The sequence below is a fragment of the Numida meleagris genome, chromosome 13 (genome assembly GCF_002078875.1).
Source record: "Numida meleagris isolate 19003 breed g44 Domestic line chromosome 13, NumMel1.0, whole genome shotgun sequence".
NCBI lineage: Eukaryota > Metazoa > Chordata > Aves > Galliformes > Numididae > Numida > Numida meleagris.
This window is the reverse complement of record NC_034421.1, coordinates 2,027,779-2,048,668: the sequence shown is the minus strand read 5'-3', so window position 1 is coordinate 2,048,668 and position 20,890 is coordinate 2,027,779. Positions and strand designations below refer to the sequence as shown.

At 43.1% G+C, this 20,890-nt stretch overlaps 1 long non-coding RNA gene across 2 annotated transcripts in view; it reads left to right on the top strand.

Annotated features, from left to right (window-relative positions):
• The window catches only part of LOC110406027, a 45,448-nt gene continuing 24,571 nt past the window's right edge, over window positions 14-20,890 (top strand). For both annotated transcript variants that reach the window (XR_002443211.1, XR_002443210.1), the window contains exon 1: window positions 14-171. This is a non-coding gene — a long non-coding RNA (uncharacterized LOC110406027). The remainder of the gene's footprint in view (window positions 172-20,890) is intronic.

Sequence of the window (20,890 nt, the reverse complement as noted above, 5' to 3'; positions counted from 1 at the left end):
TGGGAGGCTGGGCGCAGCGTGTGCTTTGGGCTGTGGGAGGAGGCACGTGCTTTCTCTGCTCTCTTACCTTCCAACAATGCTGTGAGATCGAGATCTGGGCTGGCCGGTGCTCTGACAGACTGAAATGATAGAGGATGTTTGACAAGAATTTGGAAATGCATCTACCTGAAGGTAAGGGTTAGCCGAGGTGTTAACACTGATGCTGTGCCTGACATCCATAGCACAGAAAGTCCTAGCTCTTGGCACCTGTGTTTTCCCATCAAGTAACACTCATTTGTTATCATATATATATACACCAGAGATTTACATAGCTTGTAGGGATGAATCATGCATAATTGTGGCTTCTTTCATGACAGTTCATATATTAACAAGTGACTTATTTGTGCTCCGTGCTGAATGAGTGTAACAGGAGCATGTGGACCTCTGGTGTCTGAGCCATATTTGTCATTATCTGGAGATAAAACATCAGTTTGGTGATTAAAAACAAAACAGCTATATTAATAACTAATATTATATATATATATTATTATTAATTATATTATAACTAATTAATAATTGCTGATTTTATTTGCCTATACCTTGAGAAACCTTGCTTTGATTTATACATACCTATTTATACACATACATTATACATATATATACCCAGTGAAAATATGATAGTAACCATTGTTCAACCATTCTTACACTGAATATTATAAATAACATTAAGAGGCGGATTTATAACCATTTTGCCCATGCCCCGCAGTGCCTTTTTGGAAGACAAGAGGAGACATGGGCACAAGGAGAAGGTGTTCTCTGCAAATTAGAGACGACGACCTGGCAGAGCCATGAGAATAGGAATATATGAGAATAGTTCAATAGGCAGCGGTGTTACACGGGTGCCTGGAGCAATGATCACCTATGACATCGTTCTTCGGTGCAACAGTGCTCATGGACTTCACCTGGGTGCAGCGGTGTCTGGCACCTTGTGGGCCAACACCAGCTCATTACGAGTTATCCTACCCCAAAATATCCTGGGGATGTGGAAAGTTACGTTCACTGCAAGTTATCCACCAGCCTGGAGGATTCCAGTAAAAAGGCTACGTGCCAACAGAGCTCTTCTCCCTGTGAGCTGTGTGGAGCAGAGCAGGCTGCCAGCTCTGGACCCCTCCGGGTGTCACACCTTGCTCTCCAGCTCCCAGCTCGTGGGATCTGGATGGAGAGAGGTGGCACCTCCATGGCCATGTCCCCCTCTGATGAAGTGTGCAGAAAAGGCGCAGTGTCAGAGCGTGCAGGTTGTTTGGCCGGAGTACAGGGAGCAAGAATAAATAACCCTTGAGGAGAGACCTGCAAGCGAGCAAGGGGAGACACTTCTGCACGTTCCCATTTGCTGGGTAGGGCAATTCTGGCCACAGCACATAACATCCTGGGGAGTGGGACCCTTGGGGTGTTGAGAGTAGGTTTGTTAATGAATCTCTTAGGGGTTGATGGATTTAATGGGTGAAGTAAGTCTGCTTTTATTTATTTTATTTTTTTGGCAGCTGCTGCAAGTGGAATTTTATGCATTTTTTCTGGCTGTTAGTGCTTGTCTGGGCTATTTAGATGTTGAGGTACACTTGTTTCCTTCGTGGTGGACCTTTTTTAGAGAGCAGCTGGGAAACCTTCTGCAAGGACACACTATGGTATCCTTCCATTTATAAAATGTTCTTTGTAGCTTTACAAATGAGCTCTGAAATGGCTATTAGGCCCTGGAAGTGTAAGCAGTACTTGATTAGAAGCTCAGCTGTAGATTAGAGAGGCTACAGAAGTAAGCCATTGTTGTGCATGGTCTACTGACCTCTTGGCTCCATAACAGTCTGTAAAAAATTGTGAGAGGGGGACACTATGAATATCTGCACATGTGAGTGCTGCATACCTCGTTTTCCCTCTCACTTTTAGTATTCTCCTCTATTCTGCTCTGACTTTTACTGCCTTTGTCAATTCTGAGGGGTTTAGGTGGCTTTCTACTGCTGGCATGAAGTGTATTAAACAGATCAGGTCCAGAGGGGATACCTTGCTCAGCTGTTAGTAGGTCCTGTTCTCTTTCAGGTCACTGAAACTTTTTTGTGAGACAACGTAACATTCCTCAGTTTTAGGCCTTCAACAATTCTCAGTGTTTGAGAGCACTTTGCATGGTTTTTTCCTTCTTAATTTCTGCAGAAATCGCTGCTACAGCCGACAGCTTTATGTAGTATAGAAACCAAAAGGACCTCCTTCTGTTGATACTCTCCTAACATCTTTTTATTTTTGTATGAACACGCATTTCCTCTGACTTCTATATAAAAATCCAAGAAATGTAATGTTCTGTGCTAAGTGAACAAGGATGTCAGGAGCTAGAATCTTCTCTAATATAAATCAGTGCAGCTTTACACGTGCAAGGCTTTGCTCTAGGCACAGATCTGGCCGAGAGCAATATTTCATTTTCCTAATAATCTTGCCCTATAATTCAATTCCTCTCCCCCTGTAATACTTTCACTGCTCTTTGTGAACACCCTCCAGCTTGTTTCTGTCCTCTTTTTTGGTTATCCAGAATAGAGATGGGGCAGATGCTGAATTCTGCCAGCCTGCAACACTGGTGGTTGGCCTGCTGTCCAGGTGAGGCCAGATCAGAGCTCCATCTATCCCGCCTGTTTTCTCTCTGCCTCCTGACTGCATGGCCTCTGCTGAAGGGAAACAGCTCTCCACAGAATTGCCATTTCTACTACCTCATCGTCTTGCAAATTCTTATCTAGGATGAAACACAGTTGTCCATAAATCTCTTCTTCCTATCAAGACTTCTCCCCAATGTCTTTTCTAAGATCGTGAGATGGTTTATAAATACATGAAGCTGTAGATACTTTTCCTACTATGTTTGGTAAATACCAGGATTCTGCATACTTCTCTCCTGCCTATGTAGTAATATCAGCTAGCAGTCCCAGTCTATAGCACAAAGCATTTCTTCAGCTGCTTCAGTAAGGTTTAAGAAGGCAGAGTCACATCTATAGGGAGTTATTCCAAAAGTAATGTCCTTTTCTAATATCACAAATGCAGTAAGACCAAAATAAAAGCTCTACTGAAAATTTATGTCTTCTCAGTCTGGACACTTAAGAATTTGCTGTGAGATTATGATCTTGTTGTGAAATAATGGCCTGGAAGACCGCCTTCCCTCTGCTGTTACACCCCACGGAGTGCTACTGATTTTCATAGTTAATCATAAACTCTTGCCCTAAGTTAATTGATGTTCTCATTATGTCATATTTAACTGCAGCTTAGGAGAGTCTTTAGCCATTAACTTCTTATATACCAGTTAGCCCTACGGCATCAAGCTTTGGAAACAGTGAAGAAAGGATCTCTAGAACAAATTGACTGTTATTGTTGCCATCATATCACCAATTAAATAAGAAAAATTTCTGATTGCTCTACATATTCCTCACTCTGTAAATTTAATGAATGTTCGGTAATTAGCAGCAAAAAAGTAACTTCTTACTGGTGACTGTCAAGGCGCTGCACTTGGGGGTTTAATACCCAATGCCAAAGAAGTGAGGTTTTCACATCAAACTTAGGAGTCTCAGAGATAGCAATACTCCAGTGAGAAAGCTTCATATCCTCACTCTACAGCTCCTTTGAAGGACTGAGCATGTTTAAATTTGAGGATGAGAATATAATTCCCACTCATTGGGCTGCGAGGATTGAAGGAAAGGTGATATTCTTTTACCTGGAAGGGCACATTTTCAAGTGGGGGGTCACTTAGGGCTGTGGCTTTGAAAGGAAGTTACTAGTTCTTCTTTTCAATTAACAGGTTCTTGAGTCTTGGTTCTTTTTTGATTCTTTTTTCATTGCTGTAAACTGGAGTAAGTGAGACGCTTCCCTCTGGTTCCCTCAGTTCTCAGTGCTTTCTGCCCCCTTTGCTGGGACAGCTCCTGCAAGATCCCTGCTTCAGTGCCATGCTGACTGACCCTCTTTTGCTGAGTGCTTGCTTTTGCTCTTTCCTGTTCCATTCACCTTTTAATCCTAGTTAAAAGCTATTCAAAGGTTTGATCTTTGTAAGCATTTTACCTAAGGCGTGATTCCATCTCAAATCTTAATCCCAATAATCTTGGAATCCAACCTGTCTGGCCAACCTAAAGACATCTCTTGTATAACAGGATGACATGGACACTGCAGATCGATATCCTTTCTAACACCTGATACTTACTCAGGGGAGTCAACTGAGATCCTGGCCCAAGGCTTCCAGGCAGGAAATCCACGTAGTTATTCAGCAGATAGTTAAAATTGCACTTCGAGTTGTTCCATCAGGGCACAGTCTATCACTAATATTATCTTTCAAAATTCCCAGCCTTACGTATCATGATGTGTCATGTCTGGTGAAAAGCAATGCATGATTTGACTGATGCTCAGTAGCTGGGGCAAACTTATTAGTCACAATGAGCCTATTAGTCATGTTATGTCTGCCTCAGTGTACAGCAGTTCCAATGCAAGTACAGGAACTAGCTTCTATGTATAAAGCACAGTAAAAATCTTCCTTTGACAGCAGGCATCTTCAACTTCAAAGCACTTTATGGCAGATATAGGATATTCCGATGAATGCCCTGTGTATCAAGATATTCCCAATAAACTCAACAGAATAAAAAAACCAATCTTTAAATATTTTTGTCAAAGTCAGTAGGAAATACATGTAAACCCAGTGGCTTAAGAAAATGGCATCAGCATGGTTTGAAATGCCTCCCTAAGGTCAACCGTCAGCCACCAGAGTAAGGGCATGGCCAAGAAGAAATCAAGCTGAATTTCATGGATCAAGCATTTTGCCACGAAGATGATGTGAAACAACTGTAAGTTTAAATCCAGCCACGGCTGGATAACCAGCTTCTCTTCTGAAAACACAGTTCTGCGAATCTGGATCCATCAGCAATTAATTTATTTTTGTTTTTTTCAAACTTCATTGAATCTCCGTCTGAACACAAATGTTAGCAGGTACCCAGAGGAATGAGCACCGCAAGTCTACTCGTAAAATATTTCCATGGTTAACCACGACCTCTGTTAAAGAAATGAGGGCTCTTATTTTTTTTTAATTGGATTTGTCTGGCTTTGATTTTCAGCTGGCAATCTGTAACTGGTTGGAAGTCGAACCCTTATCACATACCAGTGAATCGAGCTTTTCAGACAGTCAAGGGGAGCAAGCAGAGAAGGAAGAGAACTTGTCTGGTTGATTTTTTTTTTTGTTGTTTCTTTCTTTTTTTGTTTTGTTTCTGGCAAAAATTCCCACAGCCTTATCACTGAACAGCAAAGATTTATGTAATTTTTCAGGGGCTGCTCAGGTCTGGCTGCTCCCACAGTTTCTTGTGGCCAACACTGTGTGGTAGGATCTCAGCTTCTGTCTATATGGAAGTTAGCAAGCCATTAGTATTAGTCCTACAGGCAAATACTGTGTGGTTTAGTGTCAGGTTGTGCTGTATGGTGATGGTTGGTGTTAAGCTGGCTTTTGTATCTAGAAACCCCTGCAAAGAGGCATCTGAGCAGGATGAAACTTCACCTGACTCTGTTGATTGCTTTCAAAATCTTTGCAGAAGACATCCCTGCTCGAGCACCTGGGAAATCTGAAAACTGAACTAATATAAAATCACCTACCAGCAACACCAGGCTTTTCCTCCTTCCAAGCTTTACTCTATCCAGGCTTAGACCCATGTCTTAGTTATCCAGGGACTGAAGTATCGTGATGAGTAGAGGATTCCTGTTATCTACCCTGGCTTTAAGCTGGTGTGCTCAAATTTTGATCTTGATGCTGTTCAAATTGTTGGAAAAACTCTTGTTGATCTGAGTGCAGCTGGATTAAGGCTGCCTGTTGTCCTGGGGAGGGCAGTATTTTATGCAGCAGCGTGAACTTTTCCTTTCAAAACTTGATCTTCAGCTCTGCCAACTTGGCAGTTCCAAGTCAGCACGACAAGCTCATCCTCTCCCCATTTTATGAGGCCATCTAGGAGGATGTTGCTCTCATAAGCACTGCCTCTGCATCAGCTCCATCATTTCAAGCTTGTGCCAAATACAAATGTGGGGAAACATCCCCCTGCAGCTTGTGATAAGTGGCTGAACCTAGCACAGCCAAAGGGAGGGAGAATCTGCCAGAAAACCTCTGCGGTGTCTGAAGAGGAGAGAACTTGGATCCTCCTGATCTTGGAACGAGGTCCTCTGCAGAGACGTGTTTTTCTCCCTGAATTTCTTGTTTATGTACTCCAGATCAGTGCCTGGATGCTGGTTGCTCCTCCCATGCAAGACACTCTCCATGTAAGTGAATCGCACTCTGTAAGGCCCAGCATTTTGTTCTAACTTTACAGCCAATGGCCAGTTCTAGCTCCTTGCTTTGCTTAATGAAGAGAAGTAATTCCCTCTTTTCATCCAGCCCCAATCAGAGCAGATGATGGAAGTCTTACTTTCCTAAACCTATCCTGACAGACTTTTTCCAGCTGGCATAGCAGTTACACTGGTGGAGATGCGTGCATTTAAACAGCTTTATTTGTGGAGTGTTGACGACACACCAGTTGAACTATTAGCAGGTATTTTTGCATTTCATTTCATTCCTTACTAGTAAAGTTTCCCACCTGGACTTCTGAGGCAGGATGTGTTAAGTCTGGCAGATCACTCAGGCTCTGTGCACTATTTCAGATAACAGCTCCTCCGTCTGACTTCACGGATCGAAAATGATGTGTTTTTCTGTGTCAGTTTTAAAGCTGACACCTTGGACTCATTTCTGAGCCCTGCCAGTGAGATCGTTAACCCTCAAACAAAGATGCTTTGTTGGGTGGCAATCAGGGCACCTTTTCTTATACTTTCTGAAGCTCCAGTCCCTGACTTGGATCCTCTTGCTGCCACTATAAATGGAATAACTTGCCTTCTTAACCATATTCACACAGTAGGACAATAAGATGACTGGCCCCTACAGTCATGAGTATTTCAGTGTTTCTGAAACAACACATACACAATTTGGGGTGAATCTAGCTTTCCCTTTTCAAGGGACCAGAAGGTGACTCAGTCTTTTTACTTCCTTTTTATTTTTTCCTTTTAATTTGAGTAGTTCTTTAGCCTTTTGTAATATTAGATCCTGAGACTAATGGACTTTTTGGATGTAACGTTATAATGTGATGGAAAGCACAGCAATAATAGCAGGGTGGCAAAGTCCTAGGCTGCAGCAAGTGAAGGTAAGTCCAAATATAGCAGCCACAAAGGTAGAAACAAAGGAAAAACACTGCTTACCCTTAGAAGACCTCAGGTAGGCACAGGTCTCCAGCAAGATACCCTCACCTCCACTGCCAACCCCTAAATGAGGGCTGGGAAGGGGCGGATCCTGGCTGCACCCTTCCAGTCACACAGGTGCATTGCATTGCTTGCACCTGAGCTCCCCTGGGTTGGCCCTGCCTTCCTACCAGGTGCTCCATCACTGCTTCAGGCCATGACTTAGCATTTCCACTACACTGGAATTAAGTTTTAGACAGAGACCCAAGATGGGAATAGGTTGGAGATTGATGGACTACCTCTAGTCCAGCCAGGTTTTAAATTCACAAAGATTTTAAACTGGCATCAATATTTGTTCTGAATATGAATCCATATATTGTCCCCATTAGAAATAAATAGCCAGGTGGGATGTTCAGATACCATACATCAACGTGGCAGAAACAAGGGATTCTGAAATTGCCATGTGACATTCAAAAAACATCAGTGAAGATGAAAAATAATCATAAATAATAGGGTTGCCTTTCCCTTTTGGAAAAACACAAATGCATCAGAAACAGTGAGCTACCCCTCTTCCTTCCTTCCTTCCAAAAACAAAGCCAAAAATCACCAATTTAGTAAATTTCACATTTGACAGCATTATTGCATGAATGACAAACTGACAAGTTTTGTCCCTCCTTACTTGTTCCAGCCTCAGATTTGCTTGCTAATTCATGCAAAGTTTTTCCAAGTGCTCCATCCTGTAGGATGCTGGCTCTTCTGTGAAAAGCAGTTTCTCCACCAACCTATCTCCACCTTCCAACTCAGGCATCTGGCAAAAGAGTGAAATGTTACTATGGCTCAGGCCAAAGGCTCTGGAAGAAGAGAAGCATGACACTCAGCTGGTATGAATGCTGGCATCTTGATGGCACTCCAGTAGCTCTCTCTCCCTCTGCCACCTCTTTTTATTTCACATGATTGCCCAAGAAAACAAAGTAGAAGAGCTAAGCAATTAAGTGTCCTTAATTAAGGAACTATTAACAAATTATTTGCATGGGAGCGCTAGTTCACAATGCTTATTATGGCAACCTTTTCTGTTCAAAAGGCACTGCATCCTCCCAGCGGGTTTGACCCTACGTGTACAGCCCATCAGCACATTCCTGGGTAGACTTGTGGAGAACCACTTCAAAATGGCTGCAGATAGTCAGTGCCTTTCAGGAATGTGCTAAACAAGCACTCTCCCCTGCTCTCTGCAGCTGCCTGTCTGGAGAGCCTGGTTTCCAGCCAGGTCATCATGGAGCTGTAGTTCCCTTGACCTGAATGAGATCCTGCCTGACCGCCCAAATCTGTAGACATGAACCAAGCGAAAAAATGAGGTACTCTTGTCACAATGGCAGGGACTGACAGCCAGCACCAGGCCACCATGGAGGCATGATCCAATGTCTCACGGCTCACCCCTGCTGCGGGCAATTAGAAACCTTGGTATCTCTTTCTTAGAGATACCATATCTGTTCCTTATCTTTACTTTTCTTAAAAGAAAGCATGTCTGAGATGCAGTTCTGATATCCACACACCTCAGAAAGGTGGATTAGTAATTACACACTGTGTGCTGGTCAACTCCTTCCTTCACACATTAGTTTTTCAAGCTTGTGCACAGTTTTGTCTAGCAGCAGCTCTCTTCCATCTTGAGTTGTCAGTTGTTCTGGCAGCCCCCTGAACTTTGCCCATCACTCCTGCTTCTCCTACTCAGGCGCTGGAGATGTGCACCTCGCATTAGACCAGTCAGGATATGGCAATGTAAGGCAGAAGGCAACCCTGTGCTGAGCAGGTGGTTCTCACACCTTCAGTAGTATGGCAGGGAATGGACGGACTCATACTATATTGAGAGAAGTATCACGACCTTTTATGTACAGAAAATCTTTTGCTGATGACATTCTTGCTGGATTCTTCCAAGTCTCTTCTGTCAGGGTCTCTTTTAACCTAATTTTTTTTTTGCATTCTCCGTTTCCTTAAAATGTCCCCCCACACATATACATCCAGGCTTTTAATGAAGATATGCTCAATTGTATTATTATACTGCATTTTTCCAATACTTATGCACATCAGCATGGGACAGGCTGCCCATACAGAGCTCCTGTTATGAAGTCAATGAGTAATACTTCCTTGAGAATGAAGCCCAGATCAAAGTGTTCTTGACAAAAACCTGGAGTAAGAAGTTTTCCAGTGTCCTGCAAAGCAAAAGCATTCAGCACGCAGATTCTCCACAGTTTCCTCACATTCTCCATATCCCCCAGATCAAATCCCCTGTCATTTACAGTCATCACTTTGATAGGTTCATTGCTTGCAATTTGATAAGATTTTGACATATTTAAAATCAGTGTTGCATTTCTGTCTTTCTCTTCACACTTGTAGTGAAAAGTCCATGTTTGGTCAATAGAAATTCCAGAGTCCAGGGTGTTAATAGCAATATTTATTTAGTCGTCGATGTCAGCATTTGTTTTTCTAACCTGGTCTTGATCATTAACATCCCATAGATAATGAGGTTGATCCTAATATATTGTGGTGTCAGACAAAGGAACGTGAAAGCATGATCAATACCTTTCAGTGACAATTTTACTCCTAACCTGTGTTTTGTACATGGACCTTCAAAATATTTTAACGGCCAAGACAAACGTTGTCTGCGCACAGTTCTGTTTTTACAGTATTTTAATTCCACTGAAACGGTACAGTAAATATTGATACACTGTTTTGCCTTCAGTATTTTTGGACTGTGGTCAAATTAATTAAATAGTAAATAGCGGAGTGGATATCCCAGCACACTGTCCTATGAAATGCTAAGCAAGATTAGAATGGCTGATAAAAAGATCTCTATGCTAATGCAAATAAAGGAAGGACACGGTGTTATGTCAGTCTTTGTTGGCATTTCCCATGTGGTTTTCTGAAGTGAATGTTTACTTTGTGTTCTTTAACAGACGAGAAAACTTCATGAGTATGAGTAGATGTACAACATACTTTTATAATTCTCTTTCCATTCTTGGTGTTTATTTTTGCATTTTTCACTGTGATTCCTCCAATGTACAGGTTTGGGTTTTTTTCCTTCCTCTTGCAGAACTTGAAAGAGACCCCCGTGGGTTGCTGACCTCTGTCAGTGATGGTGTCTGCAGAGATTGCAGCTGTTACTTATCTGCCTGCACACGGATCACTTTGCAGCTCTCCCGGACAGCCTTCAACCACGCATAGAGGGAGCTGTCCTATTTTCCTTCTTGTTTTCCTTATCCTGTTACATCCTGTTGCGTCAACATGCAGAGAACATCAAGCAGAGGTGATTTCTCTAGATACTGGCTATCTCCTTTGTGATCCCCTTCTCCTGGCCAAGCCACAAGTGTGACCTGCTGAGTTAGGAACTGGGAGAGAGGCGGAGTTAGGGAACGTGCGTGCTTCCTCCTGGGCAGCAGCACTGCGGTCAGGAGCATGCGAACACAGCAGAGTGCAGACAGCTGAGGAGCTGCTGAGGAAGACAGCAAAACTTGTTGTGTGCAGCATTGTGCTTAGTCAGCGTGCTGCGGGCCAGCCAGCCGGCACTGGAAGCTGTGACAGTAGAGTTCATGCTTTCTGACCTATATATGGACTCCGTCCCTAACTCTGCAGGCATCTTTTCTGACCAAAGAAGCAATGGAAATCCATTGTATTACATGGTTCGGTTTGCAAAGCTGATGAGTGCCTCCATTTCTCTTTTGCATTTATCTGTGTATGTCTTCTGTGCTTATCTCGTGCCTTGAGAGGTTACAAAACTCCATCTCTGGCTTTGCTTCCCTGAATTTACAAAGTGCAGAGGTAAGCCCTTTGATGTCAGCTCCCTGTAAGCTTGCTTCTCTCTGTGTATATAGATCCATCATGATTCAGCTCCGAGTGCGACTTGCAGGCAAAACCGGAGCCATACTGACACAGAAGAATGAATTGGCTTTTACTGACAGATACTTAAGCTCACATTCATCACATCACAACATTCCCAAGTAAATTTTGTTCACAAAAACAGATTGAAAACTTGACCCAAACAGACTTCATAAGAAAGTTTGATGTCACCAGGATCTGAAAACAACTCTCATGAAATGTGAAACAGACTTCTAAGCAGATGCAAGTCTGCTGGGAGTCTGTATCAGTAGAGGTTTGGATAATTGCAGCCCATGCATCTTGGGTTATCTGGTTTCTGTGAAGCATGGGATACCAGGAAGGCAACCTGCTTTACTGAAAGGTTACAATAACTTTCATATAGGTAAACATAGCAGGACATATATTCTAGTAGATCCAGGTCTCATGTAGTTTTTCTCATACATATAGCTTGCTCATGAGCATTAGGTACGATCCCCTACAAAATCTTGCAGGTCTCAGCCCCTCAGAACTCCTCCTGGTACGAATGAGAACCTCCAACCCAATGCAAAGGGATATTTCCCCTTGCACACAGGAGCTTCTCCCTCATTGTTCAGAGCAAGCAAATACTTTTGCAGAGCCTGTTTGAACACGCACGTTTTTTTCAGACAGGAACATAAAGCCATTTGAAACGGTCTTGTTATTTTCTTTTGGAACATTGAACCTGTCTGTACTCAGTTGTTTTTTTTTTTTTCCCACTCTCTTTCTTTTTCCACATGAACTAATTCAGGAGAGAGCAAGAGAAGTCCTTCAGCAGAAGGAGGCACAGTCGGGCGCTGGAGTGACCTTGGAGGCTTTGCCTCTGTCATTGCCCTCTCCAACTCCTGATAAACAGCAAGTGAAATGGATTTACAGGCTTGCAGAAATCATTTCATTTTCTCTTGTTTTATCAGCACAGATGGAAAGCAGGCCTGTATCTAATCTCAGTCCAGAATCAGCTGGAGTTGGACTGATAATGTATAAAGACAGCAAAAGCAGCAGACTTACAAACTCACTTAGCTGTAGCTCGTGCTGTATGAGCTAGTAGGACAGAGTTTTTCAGTAGTTTATGCTTCAGGAAGATAGAGACCAACAGACATTTATTTTGACATTCCATTTCTTTAAAATACTCCCTATTCCTGTACCAGATGCAGTATTTGCTGACATTTCTAGTCTTTTGCTTGCTGTGAAATTGCTCCTGGAAATGCTGTCCAGCAAGCCAAATCCCTGGCTCCTTCCTCAGCAAAGCACATGAGTGCTAGTGCAGAGCCATCTCACCGCATGTCCTGCACTTTCTTGCACAGACGCCTTTTACATTTCTCTCCTTCCCTACTATCATTTTTTCCCTTACCCTGAGTTCTTTCTGCAGCATTTGAAAAACGAGAAAAGTTTAGTGAGACCGACATCGTGCTTTGCAGGCAGCCAACCGCACTTCCAAACCACCACCCAGGTATGCGTTCGACCACAGCTGGCAGCGCTCTCTGCAGAAAGCAGCTATTAAGAGCGGTGGAGGACCAGCACTGAATTGCCCTCTTACCTTAGACTGTGGTTCCTGTGATTCAGGGTTAAGTGGAGGGAGATGTCAAGCATACTCGTTAAGAGTAAATTGTTAAGTTACACATTTTGTCTTTGAACAGGGTAGCAAGCTGCTATGGAGCATTCCAATGGAAATATTAAGGGGATACTCTGGATTATGTGGAGATCCTACATATGCTCATTCATTCATGTGCAGAAACTCAATTAGCACGATACCTCTGCAATATAGCTAACACCTCCCTGCAGCAAGGGATGGTCTGACACATTGCTGTGTGATTGAGAATCAAAACCATGCCGCAGTAAGAAGAAACACGTGTAAAAGCAGCAAGAAAGGTTGTGAGACAGTGGTGGCTGGCTCTACAGCAGTCGTGGATGACTTTGAAACAGAACAGCTGAGATGGAAAAGAGTGGCTCTCAGGAGTCTGGCACCCTCAGTCTCTTGCAAACCAGAAGGCTGTGAGAGCTCTACAGCTCTTGCAGTACTAATAGTACCAGTACATCAGTTTGCAAACAAATCTTTCTGATGCTGAAGTTAAAATGATTTCCTTTCAGAAGACTTAAATTTCACCTCGTTTTAAAATGAAAAAAACCTTTTCCTTTTTTTTTTTGTAACATCTGCCTCATTTTTCTTCTTTGCTGGTTTGATTGTATTTAGAAGAATAGATACTTAATCATAGAATCATTGAATGGCTTGGATTGGAAGGGACCTCAAATTACGGAATCACATAATTGTAGGGGCTGGAAGGGACCTCTAGAGATCATCGAGTCCAACCCCAAGTACCACCTTGTACAATACTTCTTTTCCCTCCAAAGATCCGCAGCTGCTGTAATACTTCTCCAAGGCTATAATGGATGTTAATGTTTCTGTAAGCATTCTCCTTACACAGCTCTGAGTCAGATCTCTGTTGCCTGCTCTAGTTCTTTCCTGGCTTTCAAGGAGCAGGTTGGAGCCAAATATCCAGCAGATCTCTCCATCTGATATTCAGTTATGGGGAGAGGAAATATTGAAAATGGGATCTGGTGCAGTCAGGACCAGCAGCACGATGTTAAATGAATGTCAGTTGTTTCTGGAGGCATTTGGAGGGTATAAACAGGTCTGATTTTACCAAAATTCACAACGCTGTAGAAAAGTATTATTTTATTGCAACAGAACTAGAGTCCCTTCAGGCTAATGACTTACAAATGGCAATGGGCCTGGGGCTGTTGGCTGGGTACGGGGTACCTTCAGGCTTCCAGTGCTCGGGCACTGCATTACTACATGACATCACTTTGGTCAGTGATGATGCACTGGGCCTCAAGCTGACATGTCCCATTAAATCAGCCCAAGAACCAGGGAGCCAGGGCTGACACATCTGGCGTTTTCTCCTCCTACCTCCCCCTGCAAGCAATGGGTTTCAATTGGAACTGTCCTGATTGGGAGCTTTAACACTTAGGTAAATAAAAATGCTCTGTAATTGATGGTAAAGTCTAGTGGCAGAGTTTTGTTCCATTTCATGCCTTTATTATCATTTCTCTTCTTGCTGCTGGATCCTGCATCAAATTGCCTTCATCAGATATTAAACACAAATCTGGAGCAATCCAAGTCCCTGAAGAGCCTGGTGGGAACTTTGATTCCTTCCTAGCAGCTTCTCACCCCTAATGTGAAATCTGGGAGTATTCATTTTCATGCTTCCCCTTTCAAAAACCACAACTTTTTTTCACTACCTGTCAGCAAAATCACATAGCACTCATTTCTGATCTAAATTTCAGAAGTCTCGCCTTAAGACTCAAGGATTACATCAGCAATTAGAGCTTTAGAGACCTTTTGTCTTAAGTGATTATTACTGCAGAGTTTATTCTAAAACTTTATCTAGCCTTACCCAACCCATATACATCTGGACTGCATTCCAGGAATGCCATTCCTTCTCCATTGTTTCTCTTGTGTTTTTATGTAACTATCCGAATCCAGAGATGCACTCACTTTTACATTGTAGACATGGTTTTAACTGGCACTGCAAACATTTTCCCTCACTTATCTTTTAAAAAAATATATGTAAGAGATAATCTAATCTTAAATTTAAAGTTTAACACAAATACAGGGATCGATGACAACTTGTGAAACTATTTCTCTCTAAGGCATGCTAACACGGGTGATAGGACAGAGTACACATTATTTCTCAAATGGGGAAAAATGAATATTTAAGACCTACTTAGAAAGTTCTACATTGCTGTTGACAGCAGTATTGTGTCTGAGGGTGATCAAATGAAGCTCATTGAATAATTCATTGAGCACATTTTGCAAAATTGTTTGTTTAAATTATTTATCCATTTCTATGTGGTAAAACTCAGAGGACTTAACCCTCCCTAAAATACTGCAAATGTTTTACCGTATTTCCAAAACGGAACCACCTTCCTACAGCAATAATAGGAACTGGATGCTATTTAACTTGCCTTCTGTGCAATACCTGATGCTGAAATGAAACATGATCCATCGCCACCATTTATAATGCGCATCACCAAAATGGACACTTGGCCCAACTCAGCGATGTAAATGGGTTGTGGAGAGGACTGCGTTAGTCCTGGGAGGATGTCAGCAAGTGAGGAAACTTCAGGCAGGATTTGCATTATCTGAGCAGTGCTTCTCACGGGGCAGTGATTGATGAAGGCAGTGGGCAGAGGGTGAGGAGACAAGAGCCCCATTTTGCACCTCTAGCTTTGCCCATCACCATGTTCATCACCTAGACCTAGGTGAACGCTGAATGATCCGAAGCACCCTGGGTGCTCTCAGATGCCCAGTTTCCACCTGGATTGGTGGGTGATCATCAGGTGCATAGAAAAGAGGAGATATCAGAGGTCCTCTCTCGTTGCCCTTCTTTAATTTTCTGGCAATTTCTGGTGTATTTCCAGAGAACTGAGCCTCTGAATGAAAATATAACAGCATGCCTATGTGGATATTAACAGGGACACACTGCTTATTTAAATCATTTGAAAATGCCACTGGATGTTCTTGCAAGTGAAAGAGAGGGCTATAAATATTTGCCGCAGAAAGAAGCCAAACTAAAAATTAAACGCTTGAAATCCAGCAAGCTCTTTAATTATATAATGAGCACCATCTTTGCAGTGGGTAATTCTGGTGTGTGAAGTGATTTTTTCCCTTTCATTCTCTCTCTTTTTTTTTTCCAGTTTCGGAATAGCCCCATAATGGTATGAAAGTCCCTTGGTCCTTCTGTCTGGTGTTATACTTTCCTCTCTGGCGACCTGAGCTTTTGTCTCATTAAATGAAGAAAACTCTGCAAGCTGCAAGGTCTGCAAAAAGAAGAGCTTTCCAGAAGTATTTAGACATATCTTGATGGTGGGAAAATGACATATAACAATTAGTCAGGGTGCTGCCATCTATAAGCAGCCTAGCTTAGCTTTTTCCTTTGAGTTGGTATTTTAATATTTATCTTCCTGACAATTTGATTAGCGTGAGCTCCACTCAGAAAGGGCTGCAAGCCTACCCTTCCCATAGGGCAAGATGAACATCAGATTATTCAGTCAAAAATACTCATGTTTTATTCAGTTTCTATGGAGCTCAATAGCTTACAAATTAATGCAGAGAAGGTTAAATCTTCAGAACCCAAATACTTGTGGTCAGATGTAGCAGCTTCTAAACCTCTGAGTTTGCTGTCTGTCTGACCAGCTTTCCTGCTGGTTCTGCCTATGAATGTCTCCCAGGTTAACTTCCTTTGAATTATTGTCTGAGTGCTCAAAAACTCAATATTGGTCCAAACATTGGTGTCTGTACCCCAGTAGGCTCCAGGAGATATCTGCACCGCAGAGTGGCTCTGTATTCCTAATGTCCTCTCACTCACATCAACAAGACTGTGGAATAATTTATAGGTACTACATTGCTGTGAATATCTTTGCCTTTAGGAAAGCAGTAGTGTAATTTTTTTCCTCAAAATTCCTAAAAGATCAATTAATTTCTGTCTTGCCCTTCAGAGCTATGTGGACTGGGTCTACAGTATTTTGCTACAGGGTATTTTCTCATGCTCATTTGCTTCTCGTCTTACTTGTGCAGAAGCACACCAAACAGGCTGGAAGGGACCTCAGGAGGTCATCTGGTTCATCCCTCTGCCCAAGGGGAGGATTTCTCATCTTCTATGCTCCTCTAGCACTTAAAAATCTCCAATAAATGTGACTTCACATCTTCTCTTGGCAATCTCTACCAGTGCCAGCTGTCCTTATCACTCGAAATTTTTCCTAATGCCTAAGCACAATGTTCCTTGATGGATTTTGTGAATATTTCTCCTTGTCCCATAACAAGGGACAAGAATTGTTGTCTTCCCCTCCTGTAGACCTCTTACATACTTGAAGACTTTCTTTCTCCTTCCCTAGACTAAACAATCCTAAAACTTGTCCTTGTGGACTTTGTTTTCAAGGCCTTTGGCCATCTCTGCTGTCCTCTGGACTCTCTCCAGTGGTCTGTATCTTTGTAGTGGTAAAATAGGATGAAGTCTCTCAGCCAATGCCTTTCCAGCACTATGAGGAGGACAATGATTTTTTGTGTGTGCATGTCAAAGACAAGACTCTTGGGTATAATTACATCTCATGAGTGCATTTGTGTATTTATTGTAACAACATGAACATTCCTAATTTATTCTTAGCTTGTGATCCACAATGAACCTCACATCATTTTGTGAAGATCTGGCATGTAAACTATTGGTCAAGTCCTACATTTGTACAATTGATTACCACTACCGAATTTCAGAAAATTCTCCTTTTTGATCCTTTCTCCAGTATCTCCCCAATCCGTGAGGTCCTCTTGAATTTCCAACATATCACAGATCTTCCTAGCTTGATGCCATCTCCCAAGTTAATAAGCACATTCTATAGTCAATTGTATGAGTTACTATTTTAAGTACCAGACAGTACTGTATCAGTAACAGGCTTTTAGAATATCCTAACCCTGACAATTCTAAGGTTAATCTGTAGCTAGGTCTTCCCGAGAACAGTTTTCACACTTTGCATTCCCATCTTGCATAAGTTGATTTTCAATCTGTTTCCCAAACTGGCTGATAAGAGCACCATGAGACGGTGTCAAAAATTTCACTAAAGTCAAGGTATATCTCCAGACGGTCTGGAAGATTTAAATCTCAAATTTCTAATATTTCTGTAGAAGATGCGACCATTTTGGGCTCCAGAATTCATCTTATGAGCTCAGACCAAGAGCCTTGTCCCCAGGGTGACCACTCTGCCAAGCTGCACAAAAAACATACTTAGCCATGATTCTACTACAATATTAACATTTTAGATCCACACTTTGAATAGAAATATAATTAATCTGTCCTTCCTGAAGATGAATTATTTGCCTCGTTAAGGATATTACTGAAATACTGGAATAGGCCCTTCCTTCCCTCCTTCCTCAACACGAGATGGGAGGGTTTGATTCACGGCTCTCCAGGAGCACTGGGAGCTCTCCCCAGAGTGAGATCCTCTCAGGGGGACGCAGGCACAGGAATTCGGAGGGAAGCTGTGCTGATTCCTAGCAACTGCCCAGTGTTGAACTGGAAGCCATCTCCCAGCCAGCCTCCAGCCAAAGAGATTAATTGCGCTCAGTGAGACTTGTTTGATTACTTGGTCCCATGAGTAATAATGGGTTTCCTGAAGATTACTGAAGAGAGTAACACAGAAAAGTCAGAAAGAAATATGGGGAGGTATTAAAAGGTAACGACGAAAGAGAGAAAAATACATACGAAACCACAAGGCGTGTAATTAGCTTAGCATGGGACTAGATTTATTTTCCTAATTATTCCATGCAGCTTCATAAAGCTGAGGGAAATTCATAAGTGGCTTTAAAGAAAACAGCAGAATTTGCTCTAACAGAAGGTCATTAACATCCTGAACGAGAATCGTGGTCTTCTTAAGGTCAGTGACTCCTGTTGGTTCATTCATACTGGGATCTCTCCTGATGCCAAGTGTGGAGTTCTTGACACTTTGAGAAGTATTCACATGGCTTTATTTAGGACTTCTAACTGAGGTATCCCGAATTGCTCTCTGGAGGCTGCATTGACACGAGAGGGAGCTTGGCTTCAAGTTAGACCTAAAGTTAGAAGGTGTCAATGCTCCGTGTGTGCAAATCTAGAAAGAAAAATATTCTGAGATGGTGCATTCCACAGGGAGGTAACACTGTAAACAGGAACTCAAGGAGGCAACTCACATTTCCATAGATATGCCAAACATCAAATGCCTTTTAAAAGGTGTTATACATAACCTTGTCACATTTGGGGGAAATCAAATTCATGCAAACAAAGCCTAATTTGACAAGCTAGAGCATCTATCTACAGGCCGTGCACAGTGCATCCAACTGTGCTTTCCACATGGGAACCTCCAGCTCCCTCTGGAGCCTTTACCTGTTGTAGTAGCAGGAGGCCTTATGCATGAGTGAGGTTGCGAGCACCTGGAAATACTTCCGCTCGTGGTGTGAAGCCAACCTGCCCAGCAAAGGCAATACTAACTATTAGATTGCATCCGTGGTAATTATATAGAATTAGTGACGCTGTTTAGGACGCAACATGTCAGTGCGGGCAAGAAAGAATATAATCATATGAGCTATGTTCAGAGGAGGGAAGGGAGTGGAAGGAGAAGCCCTCTGCAGGTGGAGAGGCTCCTCAAGCACCCCTGGGGACTCTGACCAAGGAATACTAAGGAGCAATAAGGAAACTCTGGGCTCACAGGTGCACTGGGGAGTTGGGATGTTTTGTCAGATCTACATATTTCTTTTAATATCTGGCTTGCAGCATAATTGTGTTACAAAGTCCAGGTGTTATGTGCTTAAGCTGCATCTGGAGAGGAAAGCCAGGGAGCCTGCAGCACCCCGGAGCTGAGGAAGGACAACAGTGGTGACGTGGGGTGGGGGGGTTTCAGAGCAGCAGCTCCGTGGGGTGGGGAGGGGTTTGAGCAGCAGCTCTGCTCTAAGGCTCAGCTTCTGCAGAGGGAAACAGAGCCTCACACAGATGAAATGCCAGGGAGACCAAATGCAGACCCCTCTGGAGTCACTGGGTGGCTGGTCTTCATACAGATGCCACCAGATAATCATCCAACCTCACTTAGAAAGGGAGACCGAGCCCTGAACTAATGCATAGGAGAAGCAGTGGATCCCATCCCCACTAATCTCTGTGCAAACAAAGAGTGCTACGTTTTTCACAAAACCATTCATAGGTTAAAAAAAAATAAAAAAAAATTGGTCTGCCCTCCTCAAGCACTCAGTTACTCAGAGGAGACCGGGCATGCCTGTGTGCACACACCCAGGAGATGGGAAGGTCCAAAGGACGCAACACTGGTGCCACCCAAATGAACCCACTGCCAAGGGCTGCTCGCCCGCAACAACTGCTTGGCAGCAGGCTGACTCTTGTCAACATCTCTCCTTGCTGAAGCTGCTTGGATCCGGCCTTGCCAGGTCAACTTCTCACATCAGTATTCACCTCCTACTCCTGCCTGCACTCAGCGTGTGGAGGACACCATCCTGGAAACCCCCATCTGGTCACTGGTAGGGGAGCAGTGGGACCAGCGGCATCCCACTGACAGCAGGGAACATACCACGGGCAGGAGGAAGGCTCAGTTCTTCTCTCTTGGAAGAAAATTCAGTCTCACATCAAATTGAAGTTGTGGTGAATTTTGCCCCCTGACTGGGAGTGCAGCATCGGGTCCTCCAGGAGAAGGGGAGTTTGTAGGATGTAGTTTAAGGACAAGAAAAAAAAAAAGGAAAAAAAAAAAGAATGACAGGCCTAATTCATGCCCTTCCAAAATTATTATTATTTTTCAGCTGGGGAAGCAGGAGACAGGATGTGGTGGAAAAACATTTACAGGAGTTTGGCATGTAATAACCTGAATGATGGATTAACAGCTTGTGCCAGATTTTACCTGCCTTGAAGCAGGTAACATTTCTTGAAGCTCGACAAGCTCCTGCTTGCCTAGAGCTATGCTTTTCTTCTCCAGACAGGCGCAGCCAAAGAGCCCTGTGCAGCTTTCCTGAGCTCCAACTTTCTCTCAAATGCTCCCTTCTGCAAGTTTTTGGTTTTATTTTTAAGGGGGGAAGTGGCGGCCCTTGGGTCAGCAGGGATCATTTTTTCCCCGGGGGATTGGCTGTGAGTTTTTTTTGGTAGGGGGGGGCCTGAGGTCGGCAGAGCCGCATGCACACCGTCACAAGGCGAAGGGCAGGAGCTGGAATGCACAGGATAAAGCAGAATGTAAATCCATTCAGGGCAGTAATTTAAGGTGTGGGAGGTCT